The sequence below is a fragment of the Rhinolophus sinicus genome, chromosome 14 (genome assembly GCF_057876585.1).
Source record: "Rhinolophus sinicus isolate RSI-liver-muscle chromosome 14, RSI-T2T, whole genome shotgun sequence".
In the NCBI taxonomy this organism is placed as follows: Eukaryota; Metazoa; Chordata; class Mammalia; order Chiroptera; family Rhinolophidae; genus Rhinolophus; species Rhinolophus sinicus.
In genome coordinates this window covers 45,303,343-45,324,368 of record NC_142514.1, presented here as the reverse complement: position 1 = coordinate 45,324,368, position 21,026 = coordinate 45,303,343, and the positions used below count along the sequence as shown (strand labels likewise).

At 46.4% G+C, this 21,026-nt stretch overlaps 1 protein-coding gene across 5 annotated transcripts in view; it reads left to right on the top strand.

Annotated features, from left to right (window-relative positions):
* The first annotated feature begins 73 nt into the window (after positions 1 to 73).
* The window catches only part of KANK4 (KN motif and ankyrin repeat domains 4), a 68,242-nt gene continuing 47,289 nt past the window's right edge, over positions 74 to 21,026 (top strand). For 4 of the 5 annotated variants that reach the window (XM_019731250.3, XM_088791167.1, XM_019731243.3 and 1 more), the window contains exon 1: positions 124 to 370. The gene's annotated coding sequence lies outside the window, so the exon portion shown is untranslated. Of the gene's footprint in view, positions 371 to 21,026 lie in introns of all 5 variants that reach the window. The other variant, XM_019731234.3, reaches the window with a different exon arrangement.

Genomic DNA, 21,026 nt, shown 5'->3' with positions numbered 1-21,026 from the left:
ACACACCAAAGCCAGCGCCGCGTCAGGAATCTTTTTTTTTTTTTTCCCCTGGCGAAGGCGGGGACTTGGGTGGTGTTGGCAGGCGGCAAAGCCGGGCGAAGCTTCGGCTGGCGGCGGTGCTTAGCCAGTCCCGCAGCGGCCGCGGTGGGTGTGCCCCGCAGGGCGTGCGCCCCAAGCCCAAGCGGATCCTGCCGGCAAGAGTGCGCCCGAGGTTGTGCGCGCCCCGGATGCCGACTGTGCACCAGCCCGGGTGTGCGCGCCCGGGACGGGGATTGTGCACCCGGAGGCTGCGTGTGCCCCGAAGCCTGGCTGTGCGCCGGCCCCCTAGAACGGCCGGCCGTCTCCCTCCTGACGCCCGCGGCTCGCCAAGGTAAGGTGCCCTCGGACTCCAGCCCGCGCACTGCGTGGATAGGGCGTGCCAGCACCCAGCTCTGCGCGACCCGGGTCTTGGTCGGGGCGCTCGGCCACGCTCCTCGGTCTCGTTCTCTCCTCGCGCCGCGTCCCCGGCCCCCCTTAAGGCAGAGGCTGCGGCAGCCTGGGCCGACCTGGCGCCTCCGTCTGGGGTCTGCGACAGCGTCGGGAGGGGGCTGCCTAAGAGCAGGCACCGTTCCCTTCCGCTCCGACCCGCTCCCTGTGCCCCAATGCCGAGTAGAGAGGAGACCAGTGTGTGTGTGTGTGTGTGTGTGTGTGTGTGTGTGTGTGTGTGTGTGGCGGGGGGGGGGGGGTGTCCTTGCCGCTCCGGTCGTGCAGCCCTTGCCCAGCGATTCCGAGCCGGGCGCTGCGGTCTGGGGTGCAGCTTGCGGGACTGGGGAGTCCTGCCGCGCGGACTCCCAGGACTACCTGAGATCGACCTCCTAGTCGTCCTTCTTAAGCAAAAGCCGGCCCCCATTTCCTACCCCGGTACCCCTCAGCCTCTGGCTGAACTTTCCAGCGGTCCCATTGTGCTATGACTTTGGGTGGAAGCAGCTGGGGCCCCTCGGGGATTGTCGGGTGCGCTGGCGGCCAAGGGCGCTTTGAGCGAGCCTGTGCACCACTTGAGATTCTCTCCCTCGCATCTCTCCTAAGGTCAAACGTTTGACCCCAAGTATTTGTCCTTGCAGAGTGGCCAGTTACTTAGCCTGGGAGTTGGAACGTGGAGCCCCATGGCCCCTACACCAGGTCTGAATCTGCGCTTGCCCTGGGGCATCAGCTAGGGCTGTAGGAACCATCTGTTTTAGTTCACAAGCGCCCTAGGATACTGGCCTGGAGGGAGAGGAGAAAGAGATTCCCCTCCTTTCCAAGGATGACCTCCTAAAGCCTGGGCAAAGTTCTTTCGACCAAGTAGGATCAGGGGAGGGTCAGATGCAGCTAGTGACCAGGTTCAGGTCCGGGGAGAAAGCATCTTGAATTAAATACAGTTCCCAAGGACCTGCCTGGGTAACCAAATGTGGGTTCCTTAGAGCCTTTCAGTACCGAGCTGCACTTGGAATAGAGGCAGAGTCCACTCTGATATTGCCTTTTCAAGTCCAGTCCTCCTGCCCTTATTCAAAACTCCTTATCTCTGGACCATAATGTGACTTGCGGGGAATATTCAAGGGCAATGAGAATGGGGAATGGTTCAGGGTCCACAGCAGACTTTTATTCAGTCAAAAAATACTTGCTCTGTACCAGGCACCCGCAAGGTGGTGGGAGACAGAAATGAACAAAACTGGTGGTGTCTGGCCTCATGGAACTTGTAGTCCAGTGGTCAAGACCGACAAGAATCAAATCGCTCAAGTAAATATAGAATTATGAGCAGTCCTGAATTCTTTGAAAGGAAAGGATAAAGTGCTTTGAAAATCTGTGATAGGTACAGTCGTCACTTAGTTGGAAGATGGATAGGAGTTAACTGCTGGAAGAGGGTGGAAGGAACCTTTTGGGCAGAAAGAACAGCATGTGAGAGGGCCCCAAGTTGAGTAGCAGAGTCCATTAGAGGGACTGAAAGACTGCTTGCAGGTGAGGAACAGGGGTCCAACCAAATGGGTGTGCCGCTTCTGCATCTCCCCTGGGCCAATCAGTACCTTCCTTTCTCAGCCATGATAATAAGCAGTTAGAAGTCTCCCTGGCTAGGAGAGTAGGAGGGTGAGACTGACAGGCAGGTGCCCCGCGCATCCCCCACGCATATGCTCACTACCAGCACCTTGGTCATACAGCCCATGCCCGTGCCAAGAAGCAGCAGGTCTTTCCTCCAATTGTTCTCTATTGTCATTGGCTCACTACTGACCCAGGCCTCTTCCCAACATTTAGGAAGGTTCATGCTGGGAGTAGTGGCTCATCTTAGACTTTTGAAACTAGAATTAACTCACTGCCTGCAATGTAAAATTCCTTCCCTGGCATTTCCTAATCTGGGCTCTGCCTACCTTTCCAGCCTCGTTTTTACCACTTCCCCCATTTCCTCCCTCCTCAATGGGGACCATGTATGTTCTACGCCAGGGGTGTCCAAACTGCGGCCCGCGGGCCAACTGTGGCCCGTGATCCATTGTTAATTGGCCCGCAGCAAATTCCAAAAATATGTTTAGTTTACTTAAATAAGCGAGGTGAGGCAATACGTACTTCACCTCGAGTGAGTGGCCCGGCTGTTTGTGTATTTTACCGCATATGGCCCTTGGTGAAAAACATTGAAAAAAGTTTGGACACCCCTGTTCTACGCACAATTGCACTCCAAGCCGTCCTGGAACACACGTTGCCTTTGTACATGCTGCCCTCTATCTAACATACTCTTCCTCTCTGTTCATCCAGTGAGTGCACACTCAGCTTTCAACTTCAACGTTAAACTTCAGGTTCCCCTATCCTACTCCCAGCCCAGCCAAGGCCTTTCCTGACGGGAGTCAAATGCTCCTTCTCTTTGTTTCCAAAACTCCCTGGACAAGCTTCTGTCAGAGTGAACATCAACTGCACTGTGCATCTTAAAAGCAGGACTCTCAATCATACTTGTGTCCCAAATACCTAACACAGAGAAGGACACATAGAAGGAGTTCAATAAATGCTTGTTGGATGAAAACAATTTAGTATTTCTTAACTTTTTTTATGGGGTAGGGCAGGGTTAGATATATATTTGAGATTTTGTTGAAAATCGTGGATATTCTTCTCCTAATATATACAACCTAAAAGATCTTGCATCCAATGTCACATGACTCACAGCCCTTCCCTCCCCCATTGACCCCATTTCCTGAACTTTGGACTTTAATTTTACAGGAAACAGAGGCCCAATGAGGTACAATGACTGCCTAAGCATCTGCTGCTGGTTAACTCCATGGACAAACCCCCCGCACCCCTCCCCACATACACACACCCCACCCCCCAGCTTCTGACTCCCAATCCCAGGCTTTTTCCAGCTCTCTCTGCTTCTCTTAGCCAAGTAGCTTCCTTTTGTCCCTGGCACTTTGTGAAGGCCCCTGCTTATGGCTGGAAGATGGATATCTTGGTTTTGCTTCAGTTCAGTAGCAGCCTAAGGTGTGACAGGGAGAAAAATTTTATTGTGGGCAGAGTTGACAATTAGGAAGACAAATGGGTCATCTCCCTGGCCATTCCCTGCCCCTTGCCTGTAATGTTATTACATCTGTTTTTAGCTGGCAGAGGGTCACGTGAGCTTCACAGTTATCTTTTGGGCCCTGGATTGAGCCATGTGGTCCAGGTTTGGAAATGCTCTGGATGGGACTATTGAGATCAGGGGCCCAGCTCTTGGTCTTTTCAAAGGCTTCTTCCCCATAGAGCAGGCTGTGGGGAATGAATGGAGAGAATGGGTTTCTTGATTGTTGCCACTGGAGATCTTTCTTGCCTGCCTACCTCCCTCCTGCTTTCTGCAACAAGACACCTACTTCAGGCTGCTGCGCCTTAGCAGTGCCTTCTTATCTGCAGATCAAGATCTTCATTAATTTAGTAATTTACTCATTCTCAAAACTGCATTGAGTCTCTACTCTGTGCTCAGTACTTTAGGTACTGAGCTGATCTTAGTTTGTAAGGAAGGGTCTTCGAGTGTGAGCCAGTGATACATGTTCCGCTCTGCGGAGGGAGGGTTGAATTACTTCTAATTCAACCCATACCTTGGGAGGTGCGGGAGGGAAGACACTTAGGACTTACTCGTGCTGAGAATGTGCTCACTTTTGAAACTCTGACCTCATGCAAGTTATGTCATCTCTGGGGCGGACTAAATTTTCTTAACTGTAAAATGGGTTTGATAACAATCTTTTCTTGCCTATCTCTGGGCAGTTGTGGGGAGACAGTTATCACATTTCAGATGGTAGATCCACTCACTTCCGTATGTGACACAGGAGCAGTACAATATAATAGGGTACACACGTGGCACATTTAATCCTTACAATAATCCTAGAGATAGTTACAATCATAACCTCTGATGTATATATGTGGAAAGTGAGGTTAAGTGACTTGCTCATGGTTATAGAACTAATAAATGATAAAATTGGGATGCACTGAGCTCTCTGTCCCTGGAGGTCAGACGGCTAACCACTTTGTGCTGCTCAGTAGTAGAGTATGTGGGAACAGGCGGGCTTTAGAGGCCAGGGTGTCCCGGGATTGGAGCCTAGACCTGCTGCTACCTAACTGTGTGATTTACAGCTAGACACTTAACCTCTCTGTGCCTCAGAATGCTAATCTCCCAGACCCAGAGTTTGGACTAAGAGGCTTCTAATAGAATCTGTCTGTGAATAGTTTCCAGTTTATGTGGATAATATTTCAAAGTAGGATTAAAGGAAAGAAGAGGGGCCCTCTGGCTAAAAATAGGCCTGTCGCAGTTTCCAGGATAAAATAAATGCTGCCCTAAGATTTCAAATAGATGGTTAATGTGATATGTAGGCAGTTATAGATTGGTGGTGTCTGAAGAAGCTGGCTGACCATTCTTTCTCCAAGGGAAAGAAGTCTGTTTTCAAAAGAACGCCTCACTGTCTCGCTGGAGCCCTGGGGCCTGGACCCTATCTCTCAAATAGCTTTTCGGGGACACAGGCATTGTGGGAGAAAACACAAATCCCAATTCCCATCACCCTTCCACTTTTTTTACCCCCAAAAGTAAATAAAACTTATCGGCAATATATATATTTAATTTTGTTTTTCTTAATGTGGCTGTGGCTTTGTCCCCTTTGTGTGGAAGTCCTCTGTGCTGTAGTTTCCTTTGGTATGTCTAAATTGTGACTCTGACATCAAGGGACAAGGGGGCACAGAAATGTGGCACTGGGGAGAATGTACTCCATGCAAAGATAAAAGAGCAGAACTGGGCGCCAGTTTCCCTCCACAGCCTGGTTTCTTCCCAGAAGCCAGAGATGCCAAGTTGCAGTAAAATCAATTTTGATTTTCATAGCAGGGCACCAGGCAGCAGGGCTGAGTGTTTCCAGGTGCCGGGCTCATCGGCTGCTGTGTACCACTCCCCACTCTTTTCCGCCTTGGAAAATGGAGCCATCCTACTCTTGGGGGCGAGTTTTAAAGACCAGACATGTCAAATTGGGTGGAGGCTGAATATACCCTAGAATGGTCACATTCATTAGGTTCCATACTGAGTGTGTGGACGGGGTTTTTTGTTTGTTTGTTTTTTAGATTTTATTGGGGAAGGGGAACAGGACTTTATTGGGGAATAGTGTGTACGTCCAGGCCTTTTTTCCAAGTCAAGTTGTTGTCCTTTCAATCTTAGTTGTGGAGGGTGCCGTTCAGCTTCAAGTTGTTCTTTCAGTCTTAGTTGTGGAGGGTGCCGTTCAGCTTCAAGTTGTTCTTTCAGTCTTAGTTGTGGAGGGCGCAGCTCAGCTCCAGGTCCAGTTGCTGTTTTCTAGTTGCAGGGGGGCACAGCCCACCATCCCTAGCGGGAATCAAACCGGCAACCTTGTGGTTGAGAGGACGCATTCCAACCAACTGAGCCATCCGGGAGGCAGCTCAGCTCAAGGTGCTGTGTTCAATCTTAGTTGCAGGGGGCGGAGCCCACCATCCCTTGCGGGACTCGAGGAATTGAACTGGCAACCTTGTGGTTGAGAGCCCACTGGCCCATGTGGGAATCGAACCTGCAGCCTTCGGAGTTAGGAGCATGGAGTTCTAACTGCCTGAGCCACCGGGCCGGCCCTGAGGATTTTTTTAAGAAATGGTTTTTATGTGTCATTTATATGATATCAAATAAATAAAGAAATAATAAAGACCACTACCCCCCTGTTCCTCAAAAAAAGGAGGAGGGTAAATGGAGGAAAAAGACTTCATCATTTACTAGCCCTTTGAGCCTGACTAAAGGACTCAAGTTTTCTGAACTTCAACTTTCTCATCTCTAAAAAGCTGTTGATAGTGTGGACTTAAGACTCTTTTGATATAGACAGCAGAGAGACTCCCTTACGCTGATTCTAATGAAAAGAGTGAGGAGCCATGAGATGCAGTATTGCTATCTAAGCCAGGCACCCTTGAGGCAGGGTGGAGTGGATTCTGAATTCGATGCTATTCCACTGGTACAGGTGGTCACTCACTAGTCTTTACTTCGAGTGCCATCAGCCCAACTCAGCACCTGCCCACCCCTCCCCCACTCCTACCATCACACTTATCTCTCCGTTGCTGCTTAGTTCAAGTTCCCAGAGAGGATCCTGTTTGATGAGCTTGGTTCTCTGGAAGCTGAGGCTTTCTCTCTAGGCCATGCCTTGGTGGGTATCTGGTCAGCCTGGACAGAGGATGCTGCTGAGACACGTGTTTTCCCTGGGCCAATCAGATGGGAGGGGAGGACAGAGGAGAGTCAGATTTATAGAACTGAACCTTTTGGGGCAGGAAGAGCGGTGGTTGGCGATTCCTTGAAAAGGAGATGAAGGTGAGCTAGAACTCAGGAATATGCCCAATACAAATACTTACTGAATTGTAAAGGACCTAAGAGAGATTCTTAACTTGGGGTTAACAGCTCCAAGGGGCCTGTGTGTAGAATTGAGAGGAGTCTGTGAACTTGGGTGAAGAAAAAAAAATAATATCTTTAGTTGACATTTTCTTCGATTATTAATGTAGGCAACAAACCACCGTGTATTTTCAGTACCAGTAACACTGTCACCGGCAGAAATCACAGATATTTTCAGATCACATTTCAGCTGCTGCAGACATCTTGAACTATGATTTATGCCCACTGCAGCTCTGAAATTACAGCAGTTCTTACACCTGCTGCTAGAGCTTGTTATTTAATGTGTTAATAAAGAACATATATTACTATATTACACACTCATTTTTTAAAATTTTAATAATTATATTGCAATGTAATGGGTTTGACTTATAATCAAGCTATGCATTTGATTTTATATATTTTTAAATGTTCTGAGAAAGGGTCCATAGGCTTTGTCCGTCTGTAAAGGGGTACATGGCACAAAAAAGGTTAAGACTCCCTGATAGGAAGTCAGTAAGCTTTAGTTCCCAATTTCCTACCCTCCCTCATGTTCTTTAATATACCCATCTATCTCTGTCTAATTAGTACAAGATATTCTTGAGCTGTAGTAAATTCTATTTAACAGTTTGGCAAATTTGTAAGAGCACATAATTTGTGGTTTGGAAAGAAGATTTTGATGTATATCCAGAGGTTAATTTACAAATTGCAGGCACACATGGGCAACTGGTTAGGTAATTCCTATCAGCCCACAAACCCACCAGGCCCTGTGTTGATTGCTTGGCCAATCCCATGCAAACCAGCCCATTGAAATAACCACCGAGTGGACAATTATGTTCCTGAGAGGTCAAGGAGTTGTGTAGGGTAATTGATGAATCACTTGATCAAATGCAAGCTAGAATCCTAGGAAGGAAGAGAAGCACTGGAAGAAGTAACTTTGAAGTGGGTTCTGAAGTGGAGGGAATGCAAGAGAGGCAGACAGAAGGAAGGAGGGAGTCTGTGAGGATCTGGGAGACAGGCCAGATGCTGATTTTTGAAGAGGAAATCAGGAGAGAGGAGAGCCCACTGGGGCAACATTAGATGAATGGTTGGTTTTTTGCTACCTTTTATTGAATGGTTAGCATGTGCTAGACACTATGTCAAGCCCTTTAAACATAGCAGTTATTTAATCTTTACCAACTATCCAATAAGGTATGACTGTTCTTCCAATTGTATTGGTGAGTAAAGTGAGGCTTTAGAGGTTAAATTCTTGCTCTAGGTCCAGAGGTATTAAGTTGTGGAGCCAGGCGCTCAACCCAGATCTGGCTGATTCCAGAACTTTATGCCCTTAAAAACCACTTCAGGCAACCACAGAAGAGTCTATTTGGAAAAACTATGGCTGCCGTTTTGTTTCGCTAAGAAAGGTCTTACCAGCCATTCCTGTCTTCTCCATCCTTCTCTCCAGCCTTTTGCCTGTTCTCGTCCCCTCCTTTCCCCTCCTCATCCTAATCCACTCAAAGGCACATGCGCTGTGGGTGTGAGGATAGGATAAACATTAAGAACAAAAGCTGTGCGGTCAGGCGGGGTTCTAACTCCAGCTCTGCCACCTGGCTGTGACCCTACAGAGCCTCAGTTTTTGTATCAGTGAAATGGAAATAATGGTACCTCTTTCCTAAATTTACATATTTGCTCTCTAGTGCTTCAGCACCATTTTGGGGAGTCTTTCCATTTGAGTGCCTCCACTCTCCTCTTCCACTGGGTGATTGTTTCCATCTTCTTCATGTGTGGGCTCCTCTAGGAAACTTCAAACCTGGCCTTTGAGAAGCAGGCATCACTCCTCCTAGCAGTGGGCTCTGGTCTCTGGGGAGAATTCATGGGCATTGCTTGTGCAGCTGTCCCTCTGGGTAAAAGCACCCTCTCCCCATCATTGTGCTCAGTGCCGAATCTGGCATGGAATCCTTTTCGCAGAACCTTGATAACAGCAAATGAACTGTGTCCTTCAATACCCTTTTCAGGGCTCCAGTGGCCTGTTCTTGGCACCTGTGCTGGGTCCCATCATCTAGAGCTTGTCTCTAGGAAACCTCTCCTGTTACCTAGACCCACCCCTCTTGTCTTACAGATCAAGACACTGAGGACCAGCGAGGGTAGGTGGCAGACCCTGGGTGGCACAGGGAGTGAGTAACTGAGCTGTAATAAGAACCAAGGCCTCTTGCCCCAGCACACTGCCCAGCCCTGACACTAATACCACAAGTGTCTCTTCCACACTATTAAGCAGGCTGTTTGGGGGCCTGGGGACACACGTGGAACACCTGAACTCATAATCTTTTGCAGTTGTCACTTGCCGCACTCTTGCGCCTGCCTTGGAGCTGGCCTTCCCTGACCTAATCTTCTCTCTCATTCTACCCCCATGCCCTCAGCTTTGCCAGCTGCTGAATACAGTCCTGTGTCAACCAGGTCCGTGGGTAGCCGCCTTCGGGTGATGCCTGGTGGTGCCAAAAGGCTCTTGCCCTGAGAACTCTGCCCACTGGCAAAGCTGAGGCCTTAAATTCCCTGCATTAGCGTCATTCCATCGGATTTGTCTTCTCTAGAAAGCTATTGTTAAAATGCAAATATGTTACCCTGAAAGGGAACCTACTAACCCACTACTGTGACCCTGCCAAAGAGTCATGACTTGCCCAGGACTTTGTTAAGTCACACCCCCTCCCTGACCCTCAGTTTCTTATCTTTAAAATGGGGATAATAAGTGAGAGGTTGCGTTATAGTTTACCTCAAGGATGAAATAAGACAGTGCACATAAAGCACTTTACATAATAAATAGCCAATATAATTAGCTTTATTTTGTCTCTAAGGCAGTTAGGTTATGATTATTTGGTCAGTTCTCTAGCTGAGGTCCTGGTTCTTATTAATTTTTTTGTTTTAAGTATTTTGTTTATTTAAGTAATGTGGTCTCTTGTTGTTTTAAAATTTTTTTCCTTTCTAATTATAACATGGTTTTGAACTTCATTTCCTTGCCTTCAAAATAGGGTAAAAAATCCTATCTTACTGATTCATTGAGGATTTATGAGCTAAAGCACCTGCGGCTACCTGGCCAGCCCAAGGCTGTCATTGAGAGCCTGGTATTCTGCAGTACCCTAGAGGTGGGGGTTGAAAGCCCCTGGGAGCTTGGGTGGAGGTTCTGGATGGGTCTCCTGGGAAGAGATGGAGGAAAAGGAATGGGGAGACAGGGGAAGTGAGGCGGAAACTGCCCCTCTGTCCCAGTTGCTTGGATGTGGAGTCTGTGGGGGAGGAGGCCTGGGAATCCTGCTTTGCTCTGGGAGAGGGGGGACACTGTGACTTTTCCCCAGCTCTTCGGCCTTCTAGGACAGCTCTCTGAGGTTCTGCATTCCCTAGAGAAATGGTATTCTTGACCTCCCTCCTTGGCTTGATCTTGGTGGAATGCTGAGGAGACCAGAATTTTTCTTACCCTGATCCCACAGTGCGTGTCGGTGGGTGTTGTAAACTGCTTCTTTTTGAGTAGCAAGTTGGGCTTTTGAGAACATCAACCCAGGCTAGATGCTCTGCAGTTTCTCCCGAGCCCAGGATGGTTCTCTTCGGCCTGGGCCAGGGAGAGGGTCCAGGAGCAGGAGCCGCCTGGCCCAGCCTCTTGGTCTGTGAATGAGGAGGGGTGGAGGCATGGGGACCATGTCACAGGAGTTTTCTAACAACCCACAGAGCAAAGTGCCTCACTTCCAGGGTTCTCTGAAAGAGGATACCCCTCTCCCCCTTGTCTGCCCTGGCCAAGGAGAATTGTCAGCATAGCACATGGCCTGCTATGAGCTTCTCTGGTTCATTTTCCTGCCAGCTTTCTGGGGAAAGCTCATCCCCACCATCATCCATCATAACTGAAGTTATCCTCCCAAAGAACAGCCTAACTGATGCAGAAAATCACTTTCCCCAGGGCCAGAAACCAGGAGCAAAGAGCAGAGGTGAATACTGTTTCCTGGGGCCCCGAAGCCAAGCAACCTGCCACCTGCCTTCCTCACCCTGGGAGAAGAGGTGTAGCTGGAGCCTTCCAATTATCTGCTTTGGGGCTAGAGCACAGAGGAGCCAGCTAGACCCCCAAAGTGGGGCTGAGAGCCACGTGGTTAATTATATCTCACATTTGTTGATTGCCTGTGGGCTGTTACTATCTTTTCTTCCCCCCTTCCCCTTTTCCTCCCTCCCTCCAGCATTCCCTTGCTCCCTTCCTTCCTTCCTGTCATCAAGTAAATATGGACTGATCACTTATTCTGGGCCAGGCACTGTGCTAGGCATGGCACTTACAGTCTAACAGAGGAGACAAAGACTCAGCTAATTACAAGAGCGTTTGATGAGTGCTTTGACAGATATTCTTACAGAATGTTGTGGGAACACAGAACTGGAGGGATGGGGTCCAATCCTGACCAGTGTGTGGAGATGGGGACGATGCTGATAGGTAAAGCTGTCTTGAGGGCTGAGTAGGAGTCACCAGATGGCGACAGAAGGAAGAGCATCCTGGGTGTCAGGAACAGAAGGAAGCCTAGAAGACATGCAAAGCTATGGTGTATGCAGAAAGCTCAAGATGATCACTTATTCACTAAGTTTTTGTTTTCTCTCCTGTAAAATGAAGATAATAGTACCAAAGTCATAGCCGGCCCCCACAAGAAACCCTTCCCTCCTCTTTTCCAATTTATGATCTATCAGAAAGATTTAAACCTGTGGAAATAATGGTGATGAAAGTCAATATGTGAGAAGCGCTAGAAGCAATGGAAATACAATGGTGGGGACGTAGCATTTTGAAGAAAGCATTGGAGGCTGGGCAGTATTAACTGAGATTACTATTTAGGATTAGGAAGAGCTGGTGCAATGTAAGCAGATCCTTGAAGGATGGGAAAGACGGAGAAAAGACAGAAAAGGGCCTCTTACGGGTTGGTAAGGTGTGAGCAAAGGAACAAAGGTGTTTAGGCACCGGGGCGGTGTGAGATGTATTTGTGAGAGGCAGAGCTATTGGGGATGAGACTAGAAAGTTGGGCAAGACCACTTCCATGCCTCACTGGTGGGCACGTGGGTGGCATTTGGTTTGCATGTGGGTTTTGTTTGACCTGCACAGTGTTAAGAAAAAAGAAAGAAAAAGAATTAAGTCAACACACATTTAAAAATCAGATTTTACGGAAATCCACATTCCTGGCTTCCCCTGGAAAAAAATCTGACCTGGCAACACTAGGCCAATATTAATCTTATACGGCAACACCGAGCGGGAAGGTGATCACTACAGCCCACAGTCACCGGTTGTATTTCCCACTGGCCAGTTAGCTTGCCCGAAATCCCCACCATTCAAATCACTCTGAAGTTATACATTGTGTTCAGAAAGCTCCTAATAAAATGAAAATCCTTACATGGGAGGAGAAAGAAAATTCTAAACCATTAGCATTGCAATTCCTGTATCAGATTAGGGAATGAATTTTCCTACTCCTTGGAAAATCTGAATTGTAGGGACGCAGCTAGGTGGTGAAAATAGCATGCTACATGCATGATGGCTGGGGAAGGAAACTCTAGGAAGTGAAGTGTGGGTATTTCCAATACCCTGGAAAGATGGAGAAGTTGGGGCCCTGCAGTGAAGCATTTTGCCCACTCCTCTCAGCCACTGGCGTCTGGTATCTTTGCTGGGGAAGGACACCAAAACATGTGTCTTTGACAGATAATTATTGCGTTGTAAGATGTTTATTACCTTACGTTATTAACCTTGTAAGCTTAAAAAATTGGACTTTTATGGGACAAGATGAAATTTGTGGGTTTTTTAATTGATAAGGAAACAAATGGAAAGAGAAATTTTTTCCATTTTTTGAATAATTTTCAGAGTGTGTATGTGTTACTGGGTGGTCTTTATTTACAATTTGAAAGGCTTAGTAAACCCTATTGGGAAATTTTTAATAAACAATTATTTTAAAAATCATACCAGTTAATAGCAAACATTTAAAATAATATAGAAACAAATGAAGGAGAAAACTCCGAACTGTCAAGAATTGGTGGTTGGGGCATGTGGGACAGTTTGGAGTGTATTGTTCTAGACTTCCAATACCTACATGAGATATAATCATATCCTTATATGGAGCTAGATATCAATAGATAGATAGATAGATAGATAGATAGATAGATAGATAGATAGATAGACAGATAGACAGATAAATGATAGATAGATAGATAGAGATTTTTTAAATAAAAATGAGATTTTATATATCTCCTGTTACGTTTTTCTCCTAATGCTCAATTTTGAACATATTACAGGTTATTACATCACCTCTGAGCCTATGTAAAGAGTCTGCAAAGGAAAACACTGCTGGATAGAAAGAGCTAGTTTTGAATTCCCATTGTGCCTCTCTGAGCCTCAGGTCTCTTCTCTATAAAATGGGGATAATCATTTCTTCCTTCAAAGGTTAGAATGAGGGTTAAATAAAATGCATATGTGCTCAGCACAACTTGTTGGGGATTGGATGATCAGAGCCTACTACACCGTTGGGAAAAAGCACACCCTGCTTATATCTTCCATTCTTTGAATTCCTCATTCTCTACCCTTCGCCATGGGAGAAATGGAGTGGGGGTAGAGGAAGTGAATCTGGGATGAATTATAACTTTTCACAGTGGAATTTAAAATCCCCTTTTCAGTGCTGAGTAGCATTGCAATCCTAAGCAGTTCATTAATAGATGCATTCAGTTTTGTTTAGGACATTTTCTCTGGACTCACTTTTATTTACTCAGCTGGAGGAAAATTCCTCAAGCCAGGTATGTGGATTGGAAGGTCTGCCTGGTGGGAAGGCTGTGACCTGTGCCTGCCCTTCAGGGGGGCACCCTCTTGCCAGTGGGGAAAGTCAGCCCCTCTGAGCAGAAGGAGGATTCATACCTTGTCTTTGCAAATGGCATCCCCTTCCTGCTACCTACTTTTCCTTTTTTACTTCTCTCCTTTCCCTTCTGGCTCTAGATTACAATATTTCATTTGTGTAATACATCTTTCACAAGGACGTCTTACTCCTGTTATCTCATTGAGCCCTCTGACAAGTCAATAGATTTAGGTAAATATTATGTGACAAATGAAGCAACTGAGACCCAGAGAAGTTGTGATATGACTCAATCTCACGCAGCAAAAATTGAACAAATCTGGATTTCCTGGCTTGCAAGCCATGCTAGTCATGCTGTATCATATTGCCTCCTTTTCTAATTGTTGGCAGGAGGCTCCTGAAACAGGGGTGCTGCATGAGGAGGCCCTAGTTCCGGCCTTTTGGGAATTATGTTTTGGAATGCGTGAGGTTATTGGGTTTAGTGTGCTGGGAGAGCCTAGTAAAGGGGACAGGTTTGGAGGTCACCCCAAAGTCAGGGGCAGACAGAGCTAGGGAGGTTGAGAATGGCCTCGTGCAGAGTTAGGACACTGAAGGGAAGACAAACTTTGTGATCGGCAAATTTGTGGACTTTTCCAGCATTTGGTCTTATTTTGGATGTTTGGCCCTTTTTTTTTTGCCCCAGTCAGCAGTTCACCATAAAATGCTTTTCCAGGACTCCACAGAGGACCCCTTTCCTAATTCAGGTCACGTCTACCTGGTCCTGTAGTCCCACAAATCAAAACTTATCAGTTCTGTTTCCCCTTCTCTCAGAGAATCTCTGAGAGCGATTTAAAGGAATTCATTTGCTTGAATGGGTATATTGGCCTAATACATTTACTTAGCCCATATTTAATGTCATAGTTGCCTTATAGACCAGCTCTTGCCAATGGAAATATAATGCAAATCACCTTTTAAATGTTCTCGTAGCACAGTAAATAAAAAGAAAACAGGTGAAATTAATTTTAATGATATATTTCTATTTAACCCAATAGATCCAAAATATTATCATGTCAACATGAAATCAATACCCCCAAAATTAATGAGATATTTTATATTTGTTTTTTCATACCAAGTCTCCGAAATGCAGTGTGCGTTTTACACTTATAGCACATTTTAATTCAGTCTAGCCACATTTCAAGTGCTCAATAGCCATGTGTCGCTTGAGGCTATGGTTTTGGCCAGTGTAATTACAAGGCTTCACTGTGAAAGCAAGAAGACTTATTTTGGAATGGATAGGGGGTGCTTTGGGGCACCTTTGTGATCAGGTGTCTGAGTGGGATGACTGGTCCGCAGACCTCAGTTATAGCACAGCATGGCTACTTTGTTCTGTCCCCACTCTGTGCTGGTTGGGATGGATGACATGCCAACATTTGTACTATTTGTGTCCTCTCTTGTACCCTACAATCTCCTCTCTTGGTAACTTTTACTTTTGTAAACCCCAATCCTAGATTAACCTTTACGGTCCCATTTCTCTGACCCTGCCTTGGGACGGCTAGATTCATTTGAAATCTGTGCCCTGCGACCTCAGCTGCTACGTGGCATCTCTCAGGTCTGTCTCAGTTGTCTCTCATCCCAGTCTCCCCCCTGACTATTGCAAACTTCACCTGCTCTCCTAGAGTTCCCAAATCCATTCACACATCCTTCACTCTTGGCACTTGGCCTGTTCATACCTCACTAAGAAGTTGGAGACCATGGGTCTTGCACTCTTTCATCTCCACTTCACCAGTTCTCTCCATCTTTGCTCTCCCCTCCCCTGCCAGAGTCAGGCCTTAAAAAGCTTCCCTTCCTCCCTCCAGAAATACTCTAATTTAAACTGGCCATGGAATCTGGAGCTGGAGCTTCTGGACTCAAATCTCCACCTACTGCTAACATGGGTAAGGTATTTAATCTTTCTGTACCTAGTGTCCTCATTGCAAAATATGACTCATCAAATCACCTCACTCCGATGGTTATGGGGAAGATTAAATTCAATTTTGTTGCATGTTTCATCACCACGCCTGGAGTAAATGTTAGCTCTCATACCACCTTCTCTTTCTTGCATCTCAGTCTACTTCTCTCTCCTGACTTCCTTCCCTTGGCCTGCAAACAGGCTCCCCTTTCCCCTCCCTTCAGGAGTGCCCATTTATCTCCTGAATTCCACTGAAGTAGCAAAAAGTAGCCCCACCTGGTTGCTTCTCCCATCTTGTCAACCTTTGGCAACACCCCTCGACTCTACTAAAGCTGAGGTTGGCCTCACCCGGTTTCTCAAGACATAACCTCTTCGGGTTTCTGGGCTGCAAACCACCCTGGCCCTTCTTCTACATCTGCTCCCCACATGTGACTTTCTTCGGGAATTTTCCTCATACTACTCACTGCTGCAGTGATCATACTGATACGATTGACTTAAGAATCTACACCTCTAATCTTTGGGTTTCTCCTTTCTCCCAGGCCCACCTTTTCAGCTGTCTGCCATTCTCTGGATGACCCAGGACAAACTATCTGTCCTCCTACTTCCAAATCTGTTCCCTCCTGATTTTCCTAACTCAGTTGGTGTTCCCACCGCTCTCTAATTACCCAGGTTTGAAACCCTGGAGTTTTCGACACCTCCCTTTCCTTCCTGTTCCAGTGCCTGAACTAAAGTAAGTATTCAGGAACCAATGGGTCGTTAATGAATGAGTCTCATTGGTTGCCAAGACTGCTGTTCTTTCTGACTTTCTCTCTAGTTCACCACCTTTTAATTCCCGCTGCCAACCCTGTGATAAGCATTTGATAAACTTCATTCCATTTAATCTGTACAACCCTGCAAGGAGGAAATTGTGTTTTTTTCTGTTTAACATATGTGGACACTGGGGCTGGGGCCGTTTAGGGAACTTGCTAAACACACGACTGATAAGTGACAGAGCTGGGATTCAAACTCAGACCCGCTTCACACCAAAGCCCATACACTTCATCTTTATGTTCTCGTGCCTCAGCAGTTCCAGAAGCAGGCTATGCTCTTCTCAGAATTGAATAAGGATTGGAAGCTGAATATCATGCATGTACGTGAACACTTTCTTCTATGCCTGTATTGTTTGTGTGCCAGTGTTCTGTTTACCCTGCTGTTATCCAGGCTCATCGCTGGATGCCTTGACCCTTGATGTCAGCACTGAAAGTCTTGACTGAGCCCAGATCCCTACTGTAAAATTCCAGAGTCTAGAAGTAGAAATGTGGACACATCTTCAGATGGGGCATATGTTTCCCTTTCTCTGGGTCTCAGCGTTCCCATCAGTAAAATGAGAGTCAGACCAGTTAATTGCAAGAGCCTGTCTAACTCTGATACTCTGTGAATGTGTTTGTGGTTCTGCTTACTTGGGGCCTACTGTGTGCTCAGCACACGATAGATGCTGCTGGACAATGCAAAGAGAGCACAAGAGGCATTGTCCCAGCCATCGAGGAGCTGACAAAATTATTACGGAAGACAAAACCAACATTCAGGAAACTGCCAACAGTACAAGACATTATGTAATTATGCCTGCAATCTCAGATTATATACATTTGTGATGGTTCAATAAAGAAGAAGAAAAGCTGCTGTTCTCTTAAAAGGAAAAAAAAAAAGACATAAAAGTAGAAGTTAGTGAAAGCATTAAGTCTGGCCAGACTTCTCATTAGTCTCCCTACTCTCTTTTCCCTCTTGAAATCATTTCTTCATTCCTTAAATATTTATGGTCTACTACTGGGTCAGGCTCTGGGGATGCACCCCCCTCGTTGCAGTCTGAGTTGTATCCAAAACCCAGGCTTCATCTTGTTTCTCCTCTGCTGAAGAACCTTTGCTGGTTTCCTATTCTCTACAAAATAAAAGGAGCTGACCTCCAGCCCCTGCCTTCACCATCCTGGGCCCCCGCCCTGCATTCTGAGCCTGGTTAACTGGTCATGCCTCAAGCCCATGGTACATATTTTCATCTGGGAGCTGGAGAGCTGCTTCCCCATTCTGCCTGATGAACTTTTATTCATCCGTCAAAGTCCAGCTCCAACACCATGGTTAGGATGCTTTCGTGGTCCTCCATAATGACTTCATTCACCTCTATGACACCGTATGAGTATGTCCTGGATTAGGTCTCTGTCTCCTGTTTTGGACCATGAGTTCCTTAAAGGGTCTTTCTTTTCATCTTATTCATACATGAATCCACAGACACTAGCCCTGTGCCTGAACAATAATTTCTGATGAATGGCTAATTGAACACCATCTGTAGAGGCTGATCTGTGAATAGAAAGGCATTCTCCTTGCTCCCCTCAAGCTGCTGAGCTGTTTAACTTCATGCTTCGTGGACTGGATGATTGAGAATACATCGTTGTCTCCTGTCTCCATACAGTCGTGGGGAGACCCGGCCGCAAGAGCCTCCCTTTGGCCCTGGACGGGGGCTTTCCGAAGCAGTGGCAGCTGAAATCACATGTGGCAGAGGCTGTGGTGAAGGAGGCATTTGTGTTGGGCTTGGCAGGCAGGGGGCTTTGTGCTCCAGAGCACAAGTGGGTAAGTATATCGGGCAGGCTCTGAGCTGCACACACCCGCCGAGGAGCCAGGCCCCAAACGCCTTCTGCCCTGGGAAGAAAAGGGGCATTGTGTGCGCTGGCTGCACTCCAAGAGAAATATTCCTGTTGTTCTTCTGTTTGGAACTGCTCCTTTTTTTAAGAAAGAAAAGTCCAGATGTGAAAATCTGTCCCCCATTCCAACACATCTTGCCCACCAAGTCCAAATCAGTTGCTGCCTCCACAATATTAATGAATCTATGAATCCATCAATGATTAGTGCACCTACTGTATCTTTAAAGAGCCCTGCTCTGGCGCAGCAGGGTACGAGGCATGAGGCACCTGTCCTCATCCCTTTTAGACACTATTTCCTGATTGCCCGGTGTCCCAACCTTGTGGAACCTGGTCGCGCTTCTTTTGGGCCTGATGTCCCTCTGTAGCTCAGCATTCCGCCTCGAGGCCGTCGTCTGCCCCTGCCTGTCCTGCACCTCTGTGACTAGTCCCATATTGTACCATCTCCCACCACCCTTCCCTCGACTCAAGCCTTACAGACAGGTGTGGGCAGAACCATGCCTCAGCCTGGGTGGTTAGAACATTAGGCAGGAAGACCTGAATTCAACCCTAGCTCTGCCTTGCACGGTCTTTTTGACTTGGACCAAATGACTAAACCTCTGTGCACTTTGGCTTCCTTGTCTGCAAGGCAGAACAAATAATACCTGACTCGCACACAGAGCCAGGGAGCAGGAAATAACAATACTGTGCTACTTGGCACAGTGCCTAGCATACCAGATGGCAGCTCTCAATAAATAATAACAAAACCATGAACGATTATTGAGACTTACTAATTTGCATCCTTCTCCGAAACAACAGCAACCACAGCTTCTGTTTAAGTGTTTCCTCAAACAGGGCTGTGTTAAGTATGGGTATGTTGCCATCTGAGCAGACTTATAAAGTGCAATTTTGTACCCTTTTTTTATACCCTTTCATAGCTGAGGCATCTTTTTTAAACCTTTCATAGCTGAGGAATCTGGTTCAAAGAATTAGAGAGACGTGGCCGAGGTCACAAAGCTTGTAAGCAATGGAGCTAGGAATTGTGCCGAAGTCTGTTGGACTCCTTTCCATCCCTTCCCAACCAGACACCCTGATCACAAGCCCGCCTTATTGGTGCTGGAACTAGCAGCATCACTATCTCCTGAGAGCCTGTTGGAAATGCAAATTCTCAGGCCCCACCCCACGCCTGCTGAATCAGCGTCTGCATTTTAAGAAGATCTTCCGGAGATGTACATACACAGCACTGTGTAAGAAGCATTGCAGTGTAGTTTACAAAGTGCTTTTAAAAGTAGGTTAGACCAGGACTTCTCAAACTATAGTGTGCTTGTGAAAACACAGATTCCTGCCCGAGAGGTTGTGATTTTGTATCCGTTGCTTGTTCCATTGGTAGCTATTGCTTTCACTTCATGAGTTCCTCAGAGCTGGTATAGAAGATATGAGTGGGATCCAGGCAAACTCGTGGTTCATGTCTTGACCTGCTCTCGTGGTTTATATCTGCTGGAGCCATTAGGGGATGTGAAAATTCTGTGATTTTCAGGACCCAAGTCCAACCCAGATTTTCCGGTTGGAGTCATTGGAAGCAGCATCTTTCTGCTTTATTGGCAGGGAAGTACATCTCTCTGAGTTATACGAGGCAGGAGCCATGGTCCCCTGAATCAGCCCACTCTCTCGCCCCCACCCCCCTTGCCCTGGTGAACAATTGAGAAACAAAATTAATTTGTAACCTAAAACCCTTGTATCTAGTCTGAAAACATGTCTTTCTAACGGAAATGTTGACGGTGTGCTAGATCTGCAAGAAACATTTTCTCTAAAATTGGTATCTATAACTTGACTGCGGCTCTCTGGTTAAATAGCAATTAAACATCTCAAGACTCCTTGGAACTTTCAAAGATTATTTGAAAAGAAATTGTGTTGTATTGATTAAATAATTTTAAGCTAATTAGAAAGTCACTGCAATTCTTAGCCTGTTCCTTTGCAAATAAATTTACGTTATTTATAGACTTATTGCATGCCAAGAAAATGTTATTGATATTTAAATAATCATTTGGTATTTAATGAGCATGGCTGGCGATGGTCTTTAACACCGAAACTCGTTCCTTTTCTAAATACGTCTATCTGGTTCCTTCTCTTTCTATTTAGACGCCATTGGCAACTCGCTTCATACACAGTTACAGAACTAGAACCTGAAAAACAGAGAACACTGTGGTTAAGAGCTTGGTGTCTAGAGTCAGACACACCTCAATTTGAATTCCAACCTTGCCATTTACTAGCTTTGTGCTCTGAACCTGTCATCTGTGAAAAGGATATAATAGCACCTCCCTAATATGGTCGTTGTGAAATTAAATAAGTTATCATCTGTGCAATATCAGTGTCTGGCTAATAAATATTATTGTAACAATGTGATTATTCACTATTGTTATTATGCCTCAGTTTTCTAATCTGTAAAATGGATGTGACAGGGAATAAAACCATACATGCCTCAGTATTCAAAACTTTTTTGCCTGTGGAGCCTTCAAGTACTTCTCTTTTGACAAAATGTCTGGCATAGTTTGCTTGGCTGTGGCCCCTCTATTATTATGTACCCTGGGGTCATCCAGTGATGAGAAAGCACTGGACAAATGGAGCCAGTATTGGGATTCCCAGTGACAAGGATAGAGCGCAACAGGCAGAGGATGGGTGAGTAGATGCCAGAGGTGAGGAAGGCAACTGAATGAAGAGTGAAGCAAAAGAGTTTGCACAGGGATGTTGGGGAACTGAGCTCTCTGCTTCTGGAGTGGTGGCTTTGCTGGAAATAG